General features: G+C 39.7%; 1 long non-coding RNA gene and 1 other non-coding gene across 2 annotated transcripts in view; one reads left to right on the top strand and one right to left on the bottom strand.

Moving 5' to 3' along the window:
• The window catches only part of LOC122691976, a 214,722-nt gene that overhangs the window by 69,154 nt on the left and 120,079 nt on the right, over positions 1-25,489 (top strand). The gene's annotated exons all lie outside the window — the stretch shown is intronic.
• LOC122693028 lies at positions 15,778-15,884 on the bottom strand. The gene has a single exon (XR_006340827.1). It is a non-coding gene; the product is annotated as a U6 spliceosomal RNA (small nuclear RNA).

Below are 25,489 nucleotides of genomic sequence, written 5' to 3'. Positions count from 1 at the left end.
CTGTTTAGCTAGATCCAGTGGTCAGTTCACATTCTGATATTACTTGACCAGCCAACAGCATCTGACACAGCTCATTACTTTCCTGATACTCTCTTCATTGGCTTCTGGAACACCACTCACTTGGTTTTCCTTCTGCCTTCTCGGCTACTTCTCAGAGTCCTTTGCTGCTTTCCCTTTTTCTCCCCCATCTCTGAGTGCTAGAGTCTCCCAAGACAAACCTTGGCCTGTTCTTTATCTGGTCTTACTCCTTTGGTGATCACATCATTTATTCTTAAGATTAACATATTCTCTCTTCAATTGGAACTCTAAGTTTATATCCCCTATTTAGAGATCTCCTCTGAGCTCCAAACTTGTGTATCCACCTGCTTCCTTACATCTAATTCATTTCCAGCTAACCTACCCCATTATTATTATTATTGCCTATTTCTGTATTTGCTTTTTTCCACTAGTCTGCAAGTTTCATAAAAGCAGATTTTTTTTTTTACTATAGTCATGGTTGTTTATACAGCTCCTGGAACAGTGCCTAGTGCATAGGAATTACATTATAAATGTTTGTTGAATGAATGAATGAATAAATGTCTTAAGTATTCAAATGGATATTTTTGACGTTTCTCCAGTTTCTTACAATGAGTTTATTTAAAGTGGACTAATTGCCCTTATGTCATGGTATTGAATTTTTTATTCTCTGACAATTTTTTGGCTCATCCCTATAGAGAGAATCATGTTTGGCCAATGCTTTAATAATAATAGATTTGATCAGTTATTAATTATGGGTTTCTGTTTCAGTTATTTCAGATCAAGGTGAGAGGAGAAGAGAATAATTTGGATTTCCTGGGGGTTTATTTCTTCAGATAGAGTTACAATTGCCTGTGTAGTGTAAAAAGAGCTCACCTGGAAGCAGCCAAGGGCTGGAAACTTCCCTGTGGTGCTGAAGAGTTTTTTTGGCTTTGTTTTCCCCTTTAGTTACTGTTATGGAAGTAGCAGCAATAGGAATAACAGCAGTGAAATAATGAGGTTGATAACAATTGCTGGCATTTATAGAGTGCTTCATTACAATGCTGGAGATGCAAGAGACTGTTTGATTCCTGGGTGGGGAAGATCCCGTGGAGGAGGAAATGGCAACCCACTCCAGTATTCTTGCCTGGGAAATCTCATGGACAGAGAAGCCTGGCGGGCTACAGCCCATGGGGTTGCAATGATTTGGACATAACTGAGCACGTATGCATTCACTGAGGACCAAGCACTGTGATGAGGTTTTACATGCAGTCTCTCACTTAAACCTCATAATTACCTTCTGAACCAAGTACTATTATTACTCCAACTTTGTAGATGATAGATCTGAAACTTGGATAAATTAGGTCATGCAATAGCCAACCTCCAGGTGGTTCCAAATGATCCTGAACTCCTGGTCTTTACATTCTTGTGTGTCCTCTCCCACATTGTACCAGGGCTGGCTGGTCTGTGGGACCACTAGGACATGGAAGAAATGAGGATATGTTTCTTCTGAGATTAGGTTAGAAAAGACAATGGACATTGTTTTGTTTTCTTTTTCTCTCTCATTCTAATCACTTGTTATAGGGAAGGTGTTGTAGGGATGTCAGGCAGCCTGTAGGGAGGCCTGTGGGGTAAAGAACACTGCCAAACAGCTAACAAGGGATTGAGACCTGCCAACAACCACAGGACTGAGCTTGAAAGTGGATTCTCCAGCCCGTTTGAGCTTTCAGATGGCTGTATCCCTGGCTGGCGGCTTGCCTGCAACCTCGTGAGGGCTCTAGATCCCAAACCACCAATATAAGGGGCTTCTGGATTCCTGATCTTCAGAAACTGATATAATGAATGATAATTATCTTAAGCCGCTAAGTTTTGGCATAATATGTTATGCAACAGTAGATAAGAGCACACTACTGCTAAGTAGTAGGAAAAAACACTTGAACTTGGGTCTGTCAGACTTCAGAGCCTGAGTTCTAGACCACTGGACTCCATTGCCGTGGGGGTAGCCCACTCACCCTGGGCCTGCTGTGAACCACAACTGAGTCTTTGGATTTTCTGTGGCCTGTGACACTAGGAACTGCCCTATGACTTCTAAGAGCGTCTTTCCCTCACTCCTAGTATGGATTAAGCTTTCTACCTATTTAAAATTCCCTCACTGATTTCCATAAGCACTTAGAGAGAGCATGTTTAAGGTAACCTCTACTTAAGTTGGATGTCCAGACTTCCTACTTAGACCAGGAGTCAGGAAACTTTTCTGTAGAGGGGCACATAGCAAACCTTTTAGGCTTTGCGGAAATAGTGGAGTTTAAAAAAGTGTTGTCTTGACTGATTTTGAGGCTCTGGCTAAGGGTTGGTCAGCTCCTCTTCTTCAGTAGCCATTTAAATCCATGTCCCCCATTTACCTCTTTGAAGAGGCTCTCATACTCTGGGTGACTACATATTCACCTAGGGCTGGATACTTGACAACCAAGGATACCCCAATGTCCCAGAGCCTCCTGAAATGATTCAGGTTAGCAAACCTTAAACCTGCATATCCTGTATCATCCTATCCTTTCCTTTCTGTGGAAACCCTATTAAAGATGCTTGATCACAGTTCCCCATGAAATGAAATATTTCTTGGTGTGTCTATAAACAAGAATGTCACAGCTATCAGGGATTCAAATCTTTTAAGTGGGGCGGGGGGTTGAGCATGAACGTGCAAGAGGCAGTCATCTGCCACATCCACCACCCCTTATGATAAATGAGGATTTAAGAACATGAACAATCAAGAGTAGGAAGTCAAGTGGGCCTTAGGAAGCATTACTATGACCAAAGCTAGTGGAGGTGATGGAATTCCAGCTGAGCTATTTCAAATCCTAAAAGATGATGCTGTTAAAGTGCTGCACACAATATGTCAGCAAATTTGGAAAACTCAGCAGTAGCCACAGGGCTGGAAGAGGTCAGTTTTCATTCCAATCCCAAAGAAGGCAATGCCAAAGAATGTTCCAACTACCGTACAGTTGTGTTCATGTTACATGCTAGCAAAGTAATGCTCAAAATTCTTCAAGCTAGGCTTCAACAGTATGTGAACAGAGACCTTCCAGATGTACAAGCTGGATTTAGAAAAGGCAGAGGAACCAGAGATCAAATTGCCAACATCCCCTGGATCATAGAAAAAGCAAGAGAATTCCAGAGAAACATCTACTTCTGCTTCCTTGACCACATTAATGACTTTGACCATGTGTATCACAACAAACTGGAAAATTCTTAAAGAGATGGGAATACCAGACCATCTTACCTGTCTCCGGAGAAACCTGTATGCAAGTCAAGAGGCAACAGTTAGAAGCACACATGGAACTGGTTCAAAATTGGGAAAGGAATATGTCAAGGCTGTATACTGTCACCCTGCTTATTTAACTTCTATGCAGAGTACATCATGTGAAATGCCCTACTGCATGAATCATAAGCTGGAATCAAGATTGCTGGGAGAATGTCAATAACATCAGTTGTACAGATGACACCACCCTAATGGCAGAAAGTGAAGAGGAACTAAAGAGCCTCTTGATGAAAGTGAAAGAGGAGAGTGAAAAAACTGGCTTAGATTTAACTCAAATTCATAAACCTAAGATCATAGCATCCTATCCTGTCACTTCATGGCTAATAGATGGGGCAAAATGGAAATAGTGACAGACTATTTTGTTGAGCTCCAAAATCACTGCAGATGGTAACTGCAACTATGAAATTAAAAGATGCTTGCTCCTTGGAAGAAAAGCTATGACCAACCTAGACAGCATATTAAAAAGCAGAGACACCACTTTGCTGATGACAAAAGTGTGTATAGTCAAAGCTATGGTTTTTCCAGTAGTCATGTCTAGATGTGAGAGTTGGACCAAAGAAGGCTAAGCACCAAAGAATTGATGCTTTCTAACTGTGGTGTTGGAGAAGACTCTTGAGAGTCCCTTGAACTACAAGAAGATCAAACCAGTCAACACTAAAAGGAAATCAACTCTGAATGTTCATTGGAAGGACTGATGCTGACGCTGAAGCTCCTATACTCTGGCCACCTTATGTGAAGAGCCGACTCACTGGGAAAGACCCTGATGCTGGGAAAGATTGAGGGCAGGAGGAGAAAGGATGACAAAGGATGAGATGGTTGGATGGCATTACTGACTCAATGCACACGAGTTTGAGCAAATTGTGGGAGATAATGAAGGACAGGGAAGCCTGGCTTGCTGCAGTCCGTGGGATCACAAAAAGTCGGATATGAATGAGGGAGTGAACAGCAACAATGACAATAATCAAGAAGCAGGATTTGGTCCTAGGTAGCTGAGATGCATATAAAAGGAATGAATTCAGTGAGTTCAGACACTTGCATCTTCCCATACATAGAAGAGCACTCGATTCCTTGAGATCTGGTTTTCTTTAAGAGACTGCCTGCCCCCTCTTGATGCAAACTTCTATATATCCCGACTCCTTTCCCCGCCTCCTCGGAGCAATCTCTCGGGTCCCTTGAGACACTGTCTTCTGGGCTTGAAGTCCTCATAATTCCCACCAAATAAGATACCTCTCTACTTTCAGGTTGTGACTACTTTATTTAGTCAACATCCCTCTGTCCCTCTGCCTTGCAGTTGACCCTGGTGCTTCTCCTGAGTGACTTTACATGGTGTGCTGTGTCCTGCCTAGGGAACTATGAGTAACAAAATTGTAAAACTCTTTTCAATTTCTCTCTTGATCTGCATCTGGCTTCACCACCTCACCAAAGGAAACTTGGTTAAAACAATAAGACATTCGGTTTTAGTCACAGTTAATCTGTCAGGCGTGGTGCCAAAATAGCCAGGACAATGTATAAATGATGAGTGTGATTGTGTTCCAATAAAACTTTATTTATAAAAATAGGTTGTGGGCCAGATTTGGCCCCCTGGCTGTGGTTTGCTGATCCCTTCTTTAAAGCATCCTTATGGATGTTGATTTTTCTGATCAATGGGTAACACTAAATAAAGTTTCATATATAAGTTAATTATTAAAGCTTTTTAAACTGTCAGTTAGATGATACTGAATGACTCTTGCAGAAAGTTGAAGGGCATTTGGTACCCTGTGTACTGTTAGTTCTGATGCTTATCTGTGTTGTAGTCTGTTTGTTTTGTCTGTGAGTTAAATAAATTTTTTTTGGCTGCACTGGGTCTTTGTTGTTGTGCTCCTGCTTGTCTAGTTGTGGCATGTGGGCGTATGCACAGTGTTAGTTGAGGCCACTGATCTTGCTGAGGCAGCAGTGTGCGGTGGCATGAAGTGAGATCTTAATTCCCTGCCCAGGAAGTGAACCTGGGAAGCCTGGATGAGAATCAGGAATCCTAGCCACCAGACCAGCAAGCACTAGAGCAAGAAGCTATTTTTCCCTGGATCTTTGCCCCCTGTGAAAAATGCGTCTATCACGGAGGCAGAAACTATAAATGCAGATACAAGGTTTATTATTAGAGACAGAGCACACAACAAGTGGGAGAGCACATAGAAAAACAATTTGTTAATACAGAAGCAAGGCAGAGATGCACACCCTGAGAGAAAAGGTATGGGCATCCCCGCTAGTGAGGAGGAGCACAGTGAAGAGGTGGTTAAGTCATTTTTATAGATCATTTCTTTCAGGTCTTTGTCTTCCTTCAGGCCAAGTATTTGGTTTCTTTTTCTACACCTCACCTACCCTGAGACCCTCCCCTGGGGTGTGCATACATCCCACAGCCAAGATGGATCTCAAAGTGAAGGCTTCTGAGATAGCAGGGCTCATTATGGCCTGGAATTAGCCCCTGACTTTTGAGCCACAAGGAGTTTTCTGTGCATGTGTAGTGTCTCCCTTGTCCCAAAAGAGAGGAGAATGGAGATCCCTTAATCCTTTACTCAAACAGATTTTACCCCTCTTTGTCCTTGCCCTAACTATTACCTCAAGGCATTTGAGGCATTTGTCAAGAGACAAACACTGTCTATTTACCCTGTTTCTGTTGTTACTTCCATTTCAGAGAGCAGACAGGAGGCTGATTGTAAATGTCTAACCTGGAGCCCATTTCTCTCCTACATCACCATGACTGTGGGATCTTAGTTCCCTGAGCAAGGATCATACCCATGTCCCCTGTATTAGAAGGCAGATTCTTAACCACTGGGCCACCAGGGAAGTCCCAAGTCTATTGCTGACTTAAATAAAAACACACAATATAAGAGTTGTGAATTTAAGTTTTTTTCAGGGTCTTACTGAGGGCTGTAGCCTGGGAGACAGCTCTGAGGAACTGCTTTGGAGAACTAGGGGAGGAGCCAGTCTAGTAACATGTAGTGAGGCATTCATCTTGGTAAAAGATTACTGCTAATCACGAAGAACAGATATCTCAAGTTAATGATTTTAGTACCTTTTTACATATGGGAAAATGCGGGAATCTGGAGTCACTGAAATTCTTCCTGAAATATACATCCGACTGTCTAGGGGGCCCTTTATCCCAAGCATAGAGTGCCTCATCCTGTTTTATCATCCTGAATTCTTTTCAGGGTTCACTGTTGTTGGGAGACTGCAGTGGGTTGCAATTTAACCCTTGTATAACTGAATGATGATTGATGCTCTTTGTTCTTATACTTCATATGCTTTTAGAATGACAGTAATAAAAATGGCATCACTTCACAGAAAGCTGATTGTATGCCAGCTACTGTGCCAAATGCTTTTATATTCATTATCATTATTCATTTTCCTAAGGACAACTGTTCAGTTCAGTGTAGTTGCTCAGTTGTGTCCGACTCTTTGCGACCCCATGGACTGCAGCACACCAGTCTTCCCTGTCCATCACCAGCTCCTGGAACTTGCTCAAACTCATGTCCATCAAGTTGGTGATGCCATCCCACCATCTCATCCTCTGTCATCCCCTTCTCCTCCTGCCTTCAATCTTTCCCAGCATCAGGGTCTTTCCCAATGAGTCAGTTCTTCACATCAGGTGGCCAGAGTATTGGAATTTCAGCTTCAGCATCAGTCCTTCCAATGAATATTCAGGGTTGATTTTCTTTAGGATTGACTGGCTTGATCTCCTTGCAGTCCAAGAGACTCTCAAGTGTCTTCTCCAACACCACAGTTCAAGAGCATCTATTCTTCGGTGCTCAGCTTTCTTTATGGTCCAACTCTCACATCCATACATGACTACTGGAAAGGCCATAGCTTTGACTAGATGGACCTTTGTTGGCAAAGTAATGTCTCTGCTTTTTAATATGCTGTCTCGGTTGGTCATAGCTTTTCTTCCAAGGAGCAAGCATCTTTTAATTTCATGGCTGCAGTCACCATCTGCAGTGATTTTGGAAACCAGGAAAATAAAGTCTGTCACTGTTTCTATTGTTTCCCCATCTGTTTGCCATGAAGTGATGAGACCAGATGCCATGATCTTAGTTTTTTGAATGTTGAGTTTATGGGGACAACTGTGTCTCTCCATTTTGCAGGCCACAAAACTGAGGCTTAGAGAAGCCCAGGAGATTGCTTCTACTAAATGGTAGGGGCAGCAGTCAATTCAGGTAGTCTGACTTTAAAAATCGTGTTCTTGACCCAGTTATGCAATTACATTTCTGAGATTCGCTCATCTCCTTTAAAGCATGTCAAAGCCATCCTTTAAAAATGTCAGTTGGCTTCAATTATGATTATTTAATATATTATTTCTTTCATTAAATAACTTTTAATTTTAGGTATCCCCCAAAGGATAGACATACTTTTATCGTAATTGGATGTTGTACAAAGTGACAGGATTGATTCTTGCATTCATTTTAGTTCATAATAGAATATATTAGTTTAGTTGGAATTGTTAATTTTCCCTTGGGGAGAATCCAGTGCCCAAGGCACTGATTGATAAATCAAAATCTTTAGTGATTCTGGTAAATCAACTGTCACACATATGTCAACCTTTTCTCCAGAGTATAGATTTTATCCAGGACAAGGGTGTTTATTCCTATCTATTGTTTTCTCCTTCAAAATTGTATTATACTAAGGTATTTAAACACATCCCTGAGACTGCAAGCTTTTTTCCCTTAAAAAAGAAATAGCAATAGGGATCATGCTTTTTCCAGCTATCTTAGGGAAAGAACTCAGTTGTTTGCATATTTGCATTTTAACCCCTAACCTCTCCTGAGGACAAATGGCTGTCTGACTATTAAGCCCACAGGCGCTGCACTGGGACTGTGGATTAAGCCTCTGAATGCTGACTAGTTTTCCGCAGCATTCCCAGCATGTGTGAAGAATGTGTTTGTAGCTGGGAGGCAAACAGAACATCCAAAGCCGAGCAAGAATTTTGAAAAATAGTTGTCTTATGTATAAATTTATTTTGCTCGTAGTGTTTTATTCTTGTTGGTTTCATTATTCCTTATTTCTACTTTCTTTTAAAATGGCTTAGTTTTGTTTGATATTCCCATGACCGAAGTTTTGGTCACTTCTTGTGGAATGCTGCAGTCTTGATTGTTAAATGTTCTTTGTTTCTTTATCATTTAAATACCAAGCCATTGATGGGTGGCTCAGAAATTTTACCACCTGCACCCTCCCCCTCCACTCCCCCCCCACCCCGCCACCCCTGCCCCATAGAGAAGGCCTGGTGATTTCCAATAGGATGTCTGTGTGGCCTTCCCTCTAAACAAATAAGGGCCCATTTGGAAGTGTTGGCAGGTACTGTACTGGAAGGCAACAGCTTAGGCTTGTAGTGCATATAATAGAACAGCATGACTTTGGGCTGTGGATTTATTTCTCTAAGTTTAAGTTACTATTGTGCTTGCTTTCAGGTAAAAAACCCAAATGTAGTCTCTCAACTGGCTCTTTATTCTTTAGCATGCATTAAAGTGTGAATTATATTTGGGTAGAACAACCAAACTAAACTGATGAATTGGCAGATTAATCTAAAGAGTCACCGATAGTGATTTATAGAGACTCTTTTTGCAAGGCATGGAGGGGTTGGGGGTGGAGTGGGGCAGGTGAGGGCTGATCCAGGATGTAGTAAAATCTAGCCTCTGCCCTCAGGAGCTCAAGATACAGGATGGAGTAAAGAGAATGCCAGAGAGTTTCTCCATCAGGGAAAGAATCCTGTTTGAGAGGTTGTAGACAATGGAGCATTGGAGGTGAACTTTGAAGGACTGATGGTATTTCAACAATGTAGCTACATTTATCCCGGCTGTAAAAGCACAGGGGAGAGGCGGGTGGGGTGGGGAGAGACTGTGTGTGTGTGTGTGTCTGTCTGTCTGTCTTGTCTCTTTGGAGAATGGCTCTTCACTTCAGCTGGCACAAGTGTAGGGGAGCAATGCGATATGAGTCTCATCAGCAATGTGTATTTTCCTTTCATATACAGTAAAATTACATCCTTATCTGTAGGGATGATGATTCTATTTACTATATAGTCAAATGCTAAATCCATTGTTAGCTATTTTGTAAATCGTAATGTTACTGACACATAATGAGCTGTATGTTGTAATTCTTAAAAATAGTTATGATAATGCTGCCTCCTGGCTCAGGGTCATGGTGTAAATTCTATCACACAGCCTATGCTTTCTGAATCTCTTTATTCATTATCTGACTGTATGTTTAAACTGGGAATTGATCCCTAACCTAGGCCAGATGTTAGGATTAGCAGCAAGTAGTTTTAACTATATTGTGGTTTTTGAAGGGCAACCTTCACTTTGCTGTTGGGATGAGCTAAAATATTTCACTTATTGAATAAGAGATAATATTAAATTGCCTTTCTACTAAAACTATACTGCTCGTTGGAATTTCTTTTTGTTATGTTATTGTCGGGAGAATTTGTAATTTCCTCGGTTTTGTCTCGCTGCAGTAAAAATTTGAAGCGACGGACAAATTGGTGTTATGGCCCTGTGTAATTTCCTCAGAGGGACCAGTGTTACAGCTCTGTGTTACAGCTCAGTTTTATTTAGAAAGCAAACGAAAATACATCCTTGAGGCTTGAGGGCGGGCCGACCCAAAAGATGCGAAGAGAAGCCCCCAGCTCAATTTTGGCTCCTCTTTTTATATGTTTTTTCTCCTCCCACTGAGTCTGCCATATGTAAATTGGATTACCCAGGAGAGCTGTTTGTTTTACCTGAGGTCCTCACTCTGGTCCTCAGACCTTCCTTTGTTCTATTTTTGAGGGCTTTTCCCTTCTTTGTCTTTTAGCCACTGCAATTTTGGACTCCTTTTTCCTATTCTAACTACCTAACATTTTATTATTAGAAAACACAAAAAACCACATTGCATACTCTATTTTTTGTATGTTTTGAGGTTGTTTTTGTTTAGTTGCTAAGTTGTGTCTGACTCTTTGTGACCCTATGGACTGCGGTATGCCAGGCTTCCGTGTCCTTCACTGTCTACTGGAGTTTGCTCAGACTCTTGTCTGTTGAGTCGGTGATGCCATCGGTGATTGGTCGGTGATTGGCACCTCATCCTGTGTCGCCCCCTTCTCCTCCTGCCCTCGATCTTTCCCAGCACCAGGATCTTTTCCAATGAACTGGCTCTTCACATCAGGTGGCCAGGAGCTTCACCTTCAGCATCAGTTCTTCCAATGAATATTCAGGGTTGATCTCCCTTAGGATTGACTGGTTTGATCTTGCTATCCAAGGGACTCATAAGTCTTCTCCAGCACCACAGTTCGAAAGCATCAGTTCTTTGGTGCTCAGCCTTCTTTATGGTCCAACTCTCACAACCATACATGACTACTGGAAAAACCATAGCTTTGACCATACAGTCCTTTGTGTATAAAGTGATGTCTCTACTTTTTAATATGCTGTCTAGGTTTGTCATAGCTTTCCTTTAAAGGAACAAGTGTCTTTTTCTTTTTATTTCATGACTGCAGTCACCATCTGCAGTGATTTTGGAGCCCAAGAATATAAAATCTGTCACTGTTTCCACTTTTTCCTGTTCTATGAAGTGATGGAACTGGATGCCATCATGATCTTAGTTCTTTGAATGTTGAGTTTTAAGCCAGCTTTCTCACTCGCCTCTTTCACTGTCATCAAGAGGTTCTTTGGTTTTCTGCCATTAGAGTGGTATCATCTGCATATCTGAGATTGTTATTTCTCCCAGCAATCTTGATTCCAGCTTGTGCTTCATCCAGCCCAGCATTTCTTATGATGTACTCTGCATATAAGTTAAATAAGCAGGGTGACAATATACAGCCTTGACGTACTCCTTTCCCATTTTGAACTAGTCTGTTGTTATTTGTCTGGTTGTAACTGTTGCTTCTTGACCTACATATAGGTTTCTCAGGAGACAGGTAGTGTGGTCTGGTATTCCCATCTCTTTAAGAATTTTCCACAGTTTGTTGTGATCCACACAGTCAAAGTCTTTGGCCTAGTCAGTAAAGCAGAAGTAGATGTTTGTCTGGAATTCACTTGCTTTCTCTATGGTCCAACAGATGTTGGCAATTTGGTCTCTGGTTCCTCTGCCTTTTCTAAATCTAGCTTGTACATCAGAAAGTTCTTGAAGCCTAACTTGAAGGATTTTGAGCATTACCTTGCTAACATGTGAAATGAGTGCAATTGTGCAGTAGTTTGAACATTCTTTGGCATTGTCTTTCTTTGGGATTGGAATAAAACTGACCTTTTCCATCCTGTGGCCTCTGCTGAGTTTTCCAAATTTGCTGACCTACTGAGTGCAGCACTTTAACAGCATCATCTTTTAGGATTTGAAATAGCTCAACATCATCTTTTAGGATTTGAAATCATTTCTACTAGCTTTGTTGTTGGTAAAGCTTCCTATGGCCCAGTTCACTTCATACTCCAGGATGTCTGGCTCTAGGTGACTGACCACACCGTCATGGTTGTCCAGGTCATTATGACCTTTTTAATATAATTTTTCTGTTTGGAGGTAAGAAACTATTTTTTTTTTTTTTTTTTTTAGCATACGCTTTGCAGACATTCTGCTGTAATAACATGAGAGGGGCCAGGGCAATTAACTGAACAAGAAGGAAATTTCAAAATTGATGGATTAAAATATACTATTTGTAAATGAAATGGATTAGGATTTGAAGGAAGAATCTTACTGAGTTATAACTGATCAATTTTTAGTAGCATTCCTAAGAAATTAGTAGTAGTAACAGGATTGTAACACACCTTTGAAATCCACTCTAATGGTTTAGTGTACAAATGAATCGCTTGGAAAATAAAAAGTAAAGATTCCCAGGTCTAAACTGTAGATGTTTTGATTCCATAACTCTGAGGTGGGGCCCATAAATCTGCTTTTAATCATTGTCTCAGGTGATTGAGAAATGCTTCACTGCAACACAGGTGCTTTAACAAAAACCCATGTTTAATGTTGGGGACCTGCTCAACGAACATGTGAAAGTGAAAGTGTTAGCTTCTCAGTCGTGTCTGACTTTTTGCAACCACATGGACTGTAGCCTGCCAGGCTCCTCTGCCCATGGAATTCTCCAGGCAGGAATACCGGAGTGGGTTGCACTTCCCTTCTCCAGGAGATCTTCCCTACTGAGGCATCGAACCCAGGTCTCCTGCATTGTAGGCAAATTCTTTACCATCTGAGCCACTGGGGAAGCCCCAAGGAACATGTATAGAGTTTAAAATTAACAATGGTGATGGGCTGTGTCAAGTGATGGTATAAACTGCCATAGAGCTAGAAGCTAAAATTCTTGATGTTCATGCTTTTGAGTGAAATATAGATTATCTGTGATTAATAATGATTTTGTTTTTTCCTTTCTAATCTTTGTTACTCCCCTTGACCCCTTTTCACTGCTGGCTAGAGTACAGTACTGAGCAGCACTGGTAATGATGGACACCAATGATTTATTCTCTTTTTCTTTTCAATTTTTTTGATGTGGACCATTTAAAAAGCTTTTATTGAATTTGTTACAATATTCTGCTTTACATTTTGGTTTTTTTGGCCATGAGGCATGTGGAATCTTACCTCCCTGACCATGGATTTTTCCTGCGCCTCCTGTGTTGGAAGGCAAAGTTTTAACCACTGTACCATCAGGGAAGTTCCTCTCTTTCAGTTTTATTGAGATATAGTCGACATACATCACTGTCTAAAGTGTACTTACATGTATTGATTTGACTTATATATTTTGTAAAATAATTACCACATATGTTTAGTTAGCATTCATTATCTGAGATAGATATGATAAAAAGTTTTCAATTTTTCACTGATGAGTATGATAACTGTGGGTTTTTCACATACGTCCTTTATTATTTTGAGAAAAATTCCTTTTATCCCTAGTTTATTGACTATTTTTATTACAAAAGAATGTTGAATTTTGTCAAATGCTTTTCTGCATCAAGATGGTCATGTATTTTTTTCCTTCATTCTGTTAATACTGTGTATTACATTGATTTGCATATGTTAAATCATCTCTGTATTCTGAGAATAAGCCTTACTTGGTCATAATTCTTTCTTATAATTCACATAATCCACTAGTATAATTCTTTTAATATGCTGCTGGATTCAGTTTACTATATTTTGTTGAGGATTTTTGTGTCAATACACATAAGGGATATTGGTTGGTAGTTTTCTTATAGTGTCTTTTTTTAGAATTACAAAGTGTTCCTTCTTCTTTAATTTTTTTGGGGGAATTTAGAAGGATTGATGTTATTTTCCTCATCTGTAAGAGTCCTTTATATATTAAGAATATTGTTCCTTTATCTGTGATATATTTCAAGTGTTCTTACCTCTAACCTACTTTGTTTTCTTGATTTTCTTGATGATAAAACTACACAGTAGTTTTTAAAAATTTTCATTATGTAGTCAAATTTATCAATTTCTTTTCTTCCATGGATTCTGAATTTGGGGCCATAGTTAGAAAGCCTTTTCCTAAACTCAAGTTCAAGCAAAATTCACCTTCATATTTTCTAGTACCTGCAAGGTTTCACTTTTATATTTAGATGCCTGATTAGTTCAGAGTTTATTCTTGTGTATTGTGTAGGGCATAGATCTAATTTAATTTTTCCTAAGTGGTTAATTAAAAAAAAACTAAGGTCATGGCATGAGGTCCCATCATTTCATGGAAAATAGGTGGGGAAAAAATGGAAACACTGACAGATTTTATTTTTTTGGGCCCCCAAAATCACTGTGGACAGTGATTGCAGCCATGAAATTAAAAGATGCTTGCTCTTTGGAAGAAAAGCTATGAGAAACCTAGACAGCGTATTAAAAAGCAGAGATATCACTTTATTGACAAAGGTCCATCTAGTCAAAGCTCTGGTTTTTCCAGTAGTCATGAAAGGATGTGAGATTTGGACCATAAAAAAGACTGGGAACCAAAGAATTGATGCTTTTGAACTGTGGAGTTGGAAAAGACTCTTGTGAGTCCCTTGGACAGCAAGGAGATCAAACCAGTCAATCCTAAAGGAAATCAACCCTGAATATTCATTGGAAGGACTGAAGCTGCAGCTGAAACTCTAGTACTTTGGTCACCTGATGGGAAGAGCCAACTATTTGGAAAAGATCCTGATGCTGGGAAAGAATGAGGGCAAGAGGAGAAGGAGGTGGCAGAGGATGAGATGGTTAGATAGCATCACTGACTCAGTGGACATGAGTTTGAGCAAACTCTGAGAGGTAGGAAGGTGTGATGGAATTTACACCATGACCCTGACCTAGGAGTCAGCATTATCATAACTATTTTTTTTTTATCATAACTATTTTTAAGGTAAGTATAGGGAAGCCTGGTGTGCTGCAGTCCATGGGGTCCCAAAGAGTTGGACATGACTTAGCAGCTAAAGAATAACAAGTGGTTAATCAGTTGTCTCAGTACCATTTATTAAAAACTCTATTTACTCCCCTGTGACTTGAAATACAATCCTTACTATATAAAAAGTTTTTATTGTACTTAGATCTCTTTCCAGACTTTCTATTCTGTTATGCTGCCTCTGTCTCTTCATGTGTTCCATACGGTTTTATGTACAGAATTTTTATAGTATGTATTTTTTAAAGTTTTTAATTAATTAATTTATCTTTGGCAGTGCTGGGTCTTCATTGCTGCATAAGCTTTCTGCTAGTTGTGGCGAGCGGGGGCTACTCTCTAGTTGCAGTGCGTGGGCTTCTCACTGCGGTGGCTTCTCTTGTGGAGCATAGGCTCTGGGATGCGGGCTTCAGTAACTGCGGCTCTTGGGCTCTGGAGAACAAGCTCAGTAGTTGTGGCACATGGGCTTAGTTGCTCTGCAGCATGTGTGATCTTCCTGAATCAGAGATTGATCCTGTGTCTCCTGCATTAGCAGGTGGATTCTTTACCACTGAGCCACCAGGGAAGACCAACAACAAGACTAATCCTTCTTGTAGCATTTTGTTCCTCCTTGCTTCCTTCTCTTTCTTTTTTTTTTCTTTCTCTCTCTCTACATATGTTTAAAGACTTCATTGTTTTTTAAAGAGCAGTTTTAGGCTCACAGCAAAGTGGAGAGGAAGTGTGGAGATTTCCTTTATATCCCCTGGTCTCACACTTGTACAGTCTGCTTTATTACCAGCATCCCTCACCTGAGAAGCTGAATATTTGTTATAATTCATGAATCTACACTGACACGTTATAATCAACCAAAGTCCACAGTTTACATTAGGGTTCACTCTTGGTGTTGCATAGTCTATAAGTTTGGATGCAGTGTACATACTGTATTCTTTATTATTGTATCATATAGAATATTTTCACTGTCTTGAAAATCCTTTTCTACCTATAGCATTTTTTTTTAGTATTTTTGTAATCTTTTTGCATTTTTTTTTTCATATCAAGTTTAGTGTCATCTTGCTTAGTTCCATAAAAAAAATCTTGTTGGTTTTGTAAAACTGAGACTGCATTTAAGTTTATTTATTTATTTATTTTATTATTATTATTTTTTAAAAATATGGAACGCTTCACGAATTTGCGTGTCATCCTTGTGCAGGGGCCATGCTAATCTTCTCTGTATCGTTCCAATTTTAGTATATGTGCTGCCGATGCGAGCACTGCATTTAATTTTAAATTAACTTAGGAGAGAACTGACATCTTTATGAATTTATCCATCTTTTCCAAGAACAAGGGATATTGCTAGAAAGAATATCTTTCCATCTGTTCTAGTCTCCTTTTACATCTTTCAGGAGTGTTTTATAAATTTCTTTATATAGGCTTTACCTATTTCTTGTTTAATCTATTCCTAAGTATTTTATTTTTGTTATTGCTATAAATGGAGTTTTCTCTACTGCTCACCTTTATTCTTTTAAAAAAATTATTTATTTTTACTCACCTTTATTCTTAAAGGCGATTTTCTTTTGCTGGGTATAAACCAAGGCAATATATGAAGATATCCTGGCTTTATACCATTGTTGTAAGTTGTTATGTTCCTTCAGCACGTTGATGATATTTAATAATATCCTAGTATTTTCTAACATCCATATTTTCTCTTGAGATATTAGCAGTCAGGCTACCTGTGGCTTCTTTGAAGATCATGTCTCTTTTTCTGTGACTCCTTTTCAGATTTTTTCCTGTTTGATTCTCTGTAGTTTCACTGTGATGTGTCTAGGTGTGGATTAAAAAAATTGTTTATCCTCTTTGGGATTTGTTAAGCTTTGTGAAGTTATGGGTTGGTGAATTTTGTAAGTTCTGGAAAATTCTCATTCATTATATCTTTATGTATTGCCTCTGTTTATTCTCCTATCTGGAAATCTGATTAAATGTATATTAGACTTTTTCACTGTGTTCTCTGGGCTTGTTCTTTTTCATCTATATTTTATGTATATTTTCTTCATGCTCCATTCTGGATAGCTGCTTCTGACTTTTCTCTTGGGTTGTCAGTGACCTCTTCAGCTGTGTCTGATTTGCTGTTAAATCTGTCCATTAAACTTTTTATTTACTGTTTTTTAGATGTACAACTGCTATTTGACTCCTTTTCACTTCTGCAATGTCACATTTTAAAGTGTACAGTTTCCTGATGACATTTGCAACTTTTTCTTTTATTTCTTTGATCATAGTGAAAATAGTGATTTTATAATCTGGGTCAGAAAAGCCTAATATCTAAGATGTTGAAGTCTTTATGTTGTATTTTTTCCCCCTGCTGGCTCTTGATGAAGGAGTACCCGCTCCATGCCCCCACCTTGAATGCTTAGTTCTCTTTGACTGTTTTCTGGTCATTGTACTTGAAAACATATTTGTGGGAAAAAAATTGAGACATAGGACAATTGAACCTTCTTCCAGAGAGAATTTTTGCTTGCTTTACCAGTTGTCTACAGACCCTACTAGTTTAGGGCTATCTTAGCAAGTTCAACTCTGATGTTCTCAGAATTATCCAGAAAGAGCAAAGTCTTGGAGTCTTCAGTTCATTCAGTTCAGTTGCTCAGTTGAGTCCAACTCTTTGCGACCCCATGGACTGCAGCACACCAGGCCTCCCTCTTTATTGCCAACACCCAGAGTTTACTCAAACTCATGTCCATTGAGACTCTGATGCCATCCAACCATCTCATCCTCTGTCATCCTCTTCTCCTGCTGCCCCCAATCCCTCCCAGCATCAGGGTCTTTTCCATTGAGTCAGCTGTTCGCATCAGGTGGCCAAAGTATTGGAGTTTCAGTTTCAGCATCAGTCCTTCCAGTGAATATTCAGGACTGATCTCCTTTAGGATGGACTGGTTGGATCTCCTTGCAGTCCAAGGGACTCTCTAGAGCCTTCTCCAACACCACAGTTCAAAAGCATCAATTCGGTGCTCAGCTTTCTTTATGGTCCAACTCTCACATCTGTATGTGACTCCTGGAAAAACCATTGTCTTGACTAGATGGACCTTTGTTGGCAAAGTAATGTCTCTGCTTTTTGATATGCTGTCTAGGTTGGTCATAACTTCTTCCAAGAAGCAAGCATCTTTTAATTTCATGGCTGCGGTCACCATCTGCAGTGATTTGGAAGTCAAAAAAATAAAGTCTGATACTGCTTCTGTTTCTCCATCTATTTGCCATCAAATGATGGGACCAGATGCCATGATCTTAATTTTCTGAATGTTGAGTTTTAAGCCACCTTTTTCACTCTCCTCTTTCACTTTCATCAAGAGGCTCTTTAGTTCTTCTTCACTTTCTGCCATAAGGGTAGTGTCATCTGCATATCTGAGGTTATTGGTATTTCTCCTGGCAATCTTGATTCCAGCTTGTGCATCATCCAGCCCAGCATTTCTCATGATGTACTCTGCATAGAAGTTAAATAAGCAGGGTGACAATATACAGCCTTGACATACTCCTTTCCCTATTTGGAACCAGTCTGTTTTTCCATGTCCAGTTCTAACTGTTGCTTCCTGACCTGCATACAGATTTCTCAGGAGGCAGGTCAGGTGGTCTGGAATTCCCATCTCTTTCAGAATTTTCCACAGTTTGTTGTGTTCCACACAGTCAAAGGCTTTGGCATAGTCAATAAAGCAGAAGTAGATATTTTTCTGGAACCCTCTTGCTTTTTCGATGATCCAATGGATGTTGGCAATTTGATCTCTGGTTCCTCTGCCTTTTCTAAATCCAGCTTGAACATCTGGAAGTTCACGGTTCACGTATTGTTGAAGCCTGGTTTGGAGAATTTTGAGCATTACTTTACTAGCGTGTGAGATGAGTACAATGGTGCAGTAGTTTGAGCATTCTTTGGCATTGCCTTTCTTTGGGATTGGAATGAAAACTGACCTTTTTTCAGTCCTGGGGCCACTGCTGAGTTTTCCAAATTTGCTGGCATATTGCATGCAGCACTTTCACAGCATCATCTTTTAGGATTTGAAATAGCTCAACTGGAGTTTCTTCACCTCTACTAGCTTTGTTCGTAGTGATGCTTCCTAAGGCCCACTTGACTTTGCATTCCAGGATGTCTGGCTCTAGGTGGGTGATCACACCATCATGGTTATCTGTGTCATGAAGATCTTTTTTGTGTTGTTCTTCTGTGTATTCTTGCCACCTCTTCTTAATATCTTCTGCTTCTGTTAGGTCCATACCATTTCTGTCCTTTATTGTGCCCATCTTTGCATGAAATTTTCCCTTGGTATCTCTAATTTTCTTGAAGAGATCTCTAGACTTTCCCATTCTATTGTTTTCCTCTGTTTCTTTGCATTGATCACTGAGGAAGGCTTTCTTATTTCCCCTTGCTATTCTTTGGAACTCTGCATTCAAATGGGAATATCTTTTCTTTTCTCCTTTGTTTTTCACTTTTCTTCTTTTCATAGCTATTTGTAAGGCCTCCTCAGAGAGCCATTTTCCTTTTTTTCATTTCTTTTTCTTGGGGATGGTCTTGATTCCTGTCTCCTGTACAGTGTCGCGAACCTCCATCCATAATTCTTCAGGCACCCTATCAGATCTAACCCCTATTTTGTCACTTCCACTGTATAATCGGAAGTGATTTGATTTAGGTCATACCTGAATGGTCTAGTGGTTTTCCCTACTTTTTTCAATTTAAGTCTGAATTTGACTAGATAGACCTTTGTCAGCAAAGTAATGTCTCTGCTTTTTAATATGGCGTCTAGGTTGGTCATAGCTTTTCTTCCAAGAGCAAGCGTCTTTTAATTTCATCGCTACAGTCACCATCTGCAGTGATTTTGGAGCCCAAGAAAATACAGTCTGTCACTGGTTCAATTTTTTCCCCATCTATTTGCCATGAAGTGATGGGACCAGATGCCCTGATCTTTGTTTTCTGAACGTTAAGTTTTAAGTCAGCCTTTTCACTGTCCTCTTTCACTTTCATCAGTAGTGTAAATAAAGGTGAATCTTACTTGCCTTGTTAGTTGTTGTTGTTCAGTCACTAAGTTGTTTCTGACTCTTTGCACCCCCACGGACTGCAGCATGCCAGGCCTCCTTGTCCCTCACCATCTTCTGGAGTTTGCGCAAATTCTTATCCATTGAATCAGTGATGCCATCCAGACATCTCATCCTCTGCTGTCCTCTTCTTTTGCTTTCGATCTTTCCCGGCATCAGGGTCTTGAAAGAGGAAGCTCTGAGTTGTGGTGTTTGATGATTTCCATGGGGTAAATAATCCCACCATGGCTAATTCCAAAGGCTTAATTAATGGCTAATACCAGTGGCTTAACTTACAAAATTTCTGATATTTAACAATCTGCTATTGTGAGTTGGTACAAGCTGGCTCTAGCTCAGTAATGGTCCTAAAGCTTTAGTTCTGATGTCAGAGAGTTTTCTCTGAAAATCCGAGGAATGTCCAAAGGTTATAATAATATCTGTACAATAGGAAATACAGCTTATAAACCTTAAAAAAAGTACCTCAGTTGTCAGGTTATCCTGAATCCTTCAGAATTCACTATTAACTATGTTCACACACAGCTGCCTGTTCATATTGCAACTTTCTAAGAGAATCCTTTTATATCTTGGTAATTGAAGCATACTAATTTGTTAGCAATGACAAAATAATCTTTGAGGAAAGATAACTGTTAGATGATTTGTTTTTACTAAGAAAAACTGCATCAAGTCAAACATTTATCATGAGATATTTTTGTTTTATTAAAATTAATTTTACTTGTTTTTTTAAAGTTTTTAAAAATTTAAAGTTACACATGGGCTCACATTATATTTCTGTTGGATGACATTGGTCTAAAGGATGTAGTTTAGACAAAAGTGATTCCAGATGAAAGTCTGAGATACAACAAGAAATGAAATAAAGAAAAAATAAATATATGGTTAAACATGGACATATATGATTGTATAAACAACAATAACAAGGGTTTTATGATCAAAAAACAGGATAGAATAAAAATATATGGCAGCAATAGCTTGTTAAGTTTGGGGCAGCAGTAATAAGGATTACAGTGATCTGAAGTCCTGTGTTCTTCTGGAGAATAGCCAAATTAGCTTTGGATAAGTAACTTATGCGTGTTAAAATATCTAGAATATAGAGTATATGATTGCCTAAGTAGTAGAGGAAAATAGAATAGAAATTAGAAAGCAGTTCCTTAAAAAAACCAAGAAGGGAGAGCAAAAGCATGGGACTGATGGCATAAGCTAAGGTTTTGGAATTAAATTGATCTTTATAAAAATTACGGGGGCGGGGGGGCTTCCCTGATGGCTTAGCAGATAAAGAATCTGCCTGCAGTACAGGAGACACAGGAGATGTGGGTTCGATCCCTGGGTCTGGAAGATCCAGTATTCTTGCCTGGAGAATTCCATGGACAGAGGAGCCTGGAGGGCTATAGTCCATGGGGTTGTAAAGAGTTGGATAGTGATGAAGCACACACACACACACACACACACACACACAGAGTAAGTGTAAACGTTCCAACTGAAAGACAGAGATATCTGACTAGCTTTTTAAAATTATTTAAAAAATTACCCATTTATAAGAGGCACATCTAAAGCCTAGGCATATAGAAAGACTGAAAATGAAAGAATTGCACAGATATATTAATATAATGTATATACGTAAAAAGTTCAATAGCAGATAAGATAGACTTTAAAACAACAAAAAATTACTAGAAATAAATCAGATTATTACATAAATTAAACAGTATCAATTCTGTCACAACCCTTCTCCCCACCTCAACATTATGCTTTCAAGGTTTATCTACTGGCTCATGTTCTCTTTGGATACCAGGAATCCCTGCTAGGGGCTTCCTGGGGGCTCAGTGGTATAAGATCTGCCTGCCAGTGTAGGAGACAGGTGTTCGATCCCTGGGTCAGGATGATCCCTGGTGGAGGGCATGACAACCCACTCCAGTATTCTTGCTTGGAGAATACTGGGTCGCAAATAATCAGATATGACTGAAGCAACTTAGCAGGCAGGCAGGCAGGCAATCCTTGCTAAATGCATGGAAACCCTTCCCTCCCCCTTCAGGAATTTATGGATATTGGGATGCCTACATTGACTTGTAGGTTCTAATGTATATGAGATAGTTACTCATATTGTCAGCATCAAAAATATTCCCTGAAAAGAAAAAGCTCCTTGACGTTGGTCTTGGCAGTGGTTTCCTGGATATGACAACAAGAACACATGGAACAAGAGCAAAAACCAACAAGTTGGACTGTATAAAACTAAAAGCTTATACACATCATAAGAAACAATGAAATAAAAAGGCAACCTGTGGAAAGGGAGAAACTACTTGCAAATCATATCTGATAAGTTAATATCCAAAATGTACTTAGCAAAGAATCACGTATCCAATTAAAAAGTGGGCAGAGGAACTGAACAGACATTTTTCCAAAAGAAGATGTACAAATGACCAACAGGTACATGAAAAAATGCTCAACATCACTAATCACCAGGGAAATCCAAATCAAAACCACAATGAGATATCACCTCATACCTATTAGAATGACTGTCGTCAGAAAGATAAGAAATAACAAGTGTTGGTGAGGATGTGGAGAAAAGGAAGTCTTTTTGCACTGTTGGTGGGAGTGTAAATTGGTGCAGCCACTATGGAAAACAGTATGGAGGTTTCTTAAAAAATTAAAAGTAGATCTACCATATGATCCAACAATTCCATTTCTGGGTGTATATCCAAAGAAATAAGCACAGGATCGCAAAAAAGATATCTGTACCCCCATGTTCATTTCAGCACGATTTATGAAACTGTATGAGCTAAGATATGAAACAATAATCTATCAACAAATGGATAAAGATGTAGTGTGTGGGACTTCCCTGGTGTCCCAGTGGTTAAGAATCTACCTTGTAATGCAGGGGACACAGGTTTGATCCCTGATCAAGAACCAAGATCCCACTTGCCAAGGAGCTACCAAGCCCACACACCACAACTACTGAACCTGTATACTCCAGAGCCCACGTGCCACAACTAGAGAGACCATGCACTGCAATGGAAGATCCCACACAGTATAAAGACCCAATGAGGCCAAATAAATGAATTAATTAAAAAAGATGATAAGGTGTAGTGTTTATGTATACACACACACACACACACACACACATCATGGACTATTATTATTCAGCCTGAAAAAGAAGGAAATCCTGCTATTTCTGACAGCTTGGATAAAGCTAAGTAAAATCAGTCAGAGAAAGACAAATGCTGTATGGTATCACTTACATGTGGAATCTAAAAAAGCTGAAGCTTGGAAAAACTAAGGGTAGAGTCATGGTTCCCAAGTGCTGGGGGTTGGGGGCAATGGGGAGATATTGGATCAAGGGTATAAACATTCAGATTTAAGATGAATAATTTCTAGGAAGTTAATGTACAGCATGGTGATTATAGCTAATACTCTTGTTTTATGTACTTGAAAGTTACTAAAAGGGGAGTTCTTAAATGTTTTCACCGCTAAAAAGAAATGGTAATTATGTGATAGGATGGAGGCGTTAGCTAAAGCCATGGTGGTAATCTATTGCAATATGTAAAGGTATCAAGTCAACACACTGTACACCTTGAACTCATGCAATGTTATACGTCTACTCTATCTCAGTAAAGCTGGGAAAGAAGTAAGACATTGAAATGATTAAAAAAAAAATTCCCAGCAGGTGAAGAACTCGGATTTCATCTGGAGCAAAAGAGAGTAAAGATGGGGATGGTGGCTCTGGTCTGCATTATGGTCAGGAAGTGAGATGGTTGGAGGGTTCCACCAAAGGGCCGGTTTAAACTTATCTGCCAACACCAAGGGAGGGTGCCTGGACTTTCTTATGGGTTGGCCTAGATGTGGGGCAAAAGGGAAAGGGAGAATAGTGGGACTTAAATACTCTCAGTGGTCAAATATCAAAAATAGTCAGACTCTGGGAGTTCTCAGGTGATCCAGTGGTTAGGACTCAATGCTGTCACTGCCAGGGCCTTGGGTTCCATCCCTGGTCAGGGAACTAAAATCCCATAAGCTGAGGGCCATGGTCAAAAAAAGTCAGACTTCTTATTATGTCCATCAATCTAATTTATTTAACTAGTATATAGTATTCTGTTGTTGATGTAGTTGTATCAATTTATATTTCCATGTCTTAAAGCAGTTAAGTTTGCATTTTGTTCAAAGGGTGAGAGGAGGCGGTTAGAAGGCCTAAGTGTGACAGTGATATGATCTGATTAATAGAAAAGTAACTCTGGCTGTTTGTGGGGACCTGGAGGTGGTAAATAAGGGTGGAAACAAAGGGCCAGTTATTGTAATCCTTAGGATGAGAGACCTTGCATAGGGTGGTACTGGTGGAGATGCTGATGAATGGTTAGAATTCAGGATATACTCTGGAGACAGAGTTCACAGGATCTCTGATGGATTGGATATGGGCTATGACAGAATGATTCCTAGTTTTTAGTCTCACTAATGAGATGGAGAAGACTGGGCAACAAGGGGATGGGGCAGGGGAATCAAGAGTTGTTTTGTCTGTATTAAATTTGAATATCAGGGCTTCCCTGGTGGTTCAGGGGTTAAGAATCCAGTATCAATGCAGGGGACATGGGTTTGATCCCTGGTCCAGAAGGACTACACGTGCCTCAGGGTAACTAAGCCCCTGCACCACAACTACTGAATCCTGTGTGTCCTAGAGCCCATACTCCACAATAAGAGATACGACTGCCATGAGAAACCTGAGCCCTGCAAGTAGAGAGTAGCCCCTGCTTGCTGAAACTAGAGAAAGCCCATGAACAGCTAAAGGAAAAAAAAAAAAAAAAGAAAGAATAATAATAAAATAAATAAATAATTGAAATTACTTTTAGATTTGCAAGTGGAAATGTGGAATGTGCAGCTTGTTATGTGTACTGGGAGCTCAGGAAAGAGGTCAGTGCTGGAGAGCTACATTTAGGGTCCTATTTAAAGCCACAGGCTGGATGAGATTACCTGGGTATACAGAGAGAGATGAGAAGGAATTTTCAGACCTCCAACAGTTAGAAATTGGGAAGAGAAGAGGACCTTGTAAGGGAAACAGAAGTGGTGGAGGCCAATGAAAACAGAAGTGACATCAGGAGAGTATGGTGGGTGAGTCAGGAGCCACACAAAAACAGTACTCTAAGAAGTAGGGAGCAACTTCCCTGGTGATCCAGTGGTTAACAATCTGCCTGTCAATGCAGGGGACATGGGTTCGATCCTTGGTCCTGGAAGACCCCATATGCAATGCGGCAACTAAGCCCACACATCCCACTACTAAAGCCCTCACCTGCTCTAGAGCCTGTGCTCCACAACAAGAGAAGCCACTGAAATGAGAAGCCCACTCATCAGATGAAGAGTATTCCCTGCTCACCGCAACTAGAGAAAGCCTGCAAGCAGAAATGAAGACCCAGTGCAGCCAGAAAGAATAAATTAATAAATTTTTTTTAGAAGTATGGGAAATCACTATGTCAAATGCTGATAGATTAAGATGAACTCTATGTTTGGTGGTTTCTTACAAAACTAAGTGTACTCTAACCAAATGATCCTATAATTGCACTGCTTAGTGTTTACCCAAAGGACTTGAATTTTTATGTCCAGACAGAAATCTGCACACAGATGTTTATAGTAGCTTTATTTGTAATTGCCAAAATTTGGAGGCAACCAAGATCCCCTTCAGTAGGTGAGAGTATAAATAAACCATGACACATCCAGACAACGGAATATTATTCAGCTCTAAAAAAAAGCAATGAGCTATCAAGCTATGAAAAAACATGGTGGAAGCTTAAATGCATATTACTAAGTGAAAGATGCCAAACCAAGAAGGAGACATACTGTATCAT

This window comes from Cervus elaphus, chromosome 4 (assembly GCF_910594005.1).
Source record: "Cervus elaphus chromosome 4, mCerEla1.1, whole genome shotgun sequence".
In the NCBI taxonomy this organism is placed as follows: Eukaryota; Metazoa; Chordata; class Mammalia; order Artiodactyla; family Cervidae; genus Cervus; species Cervus elaphus.
This window is presented reverse-complemented; position numbering and strand designations above follow the sequence as displayed.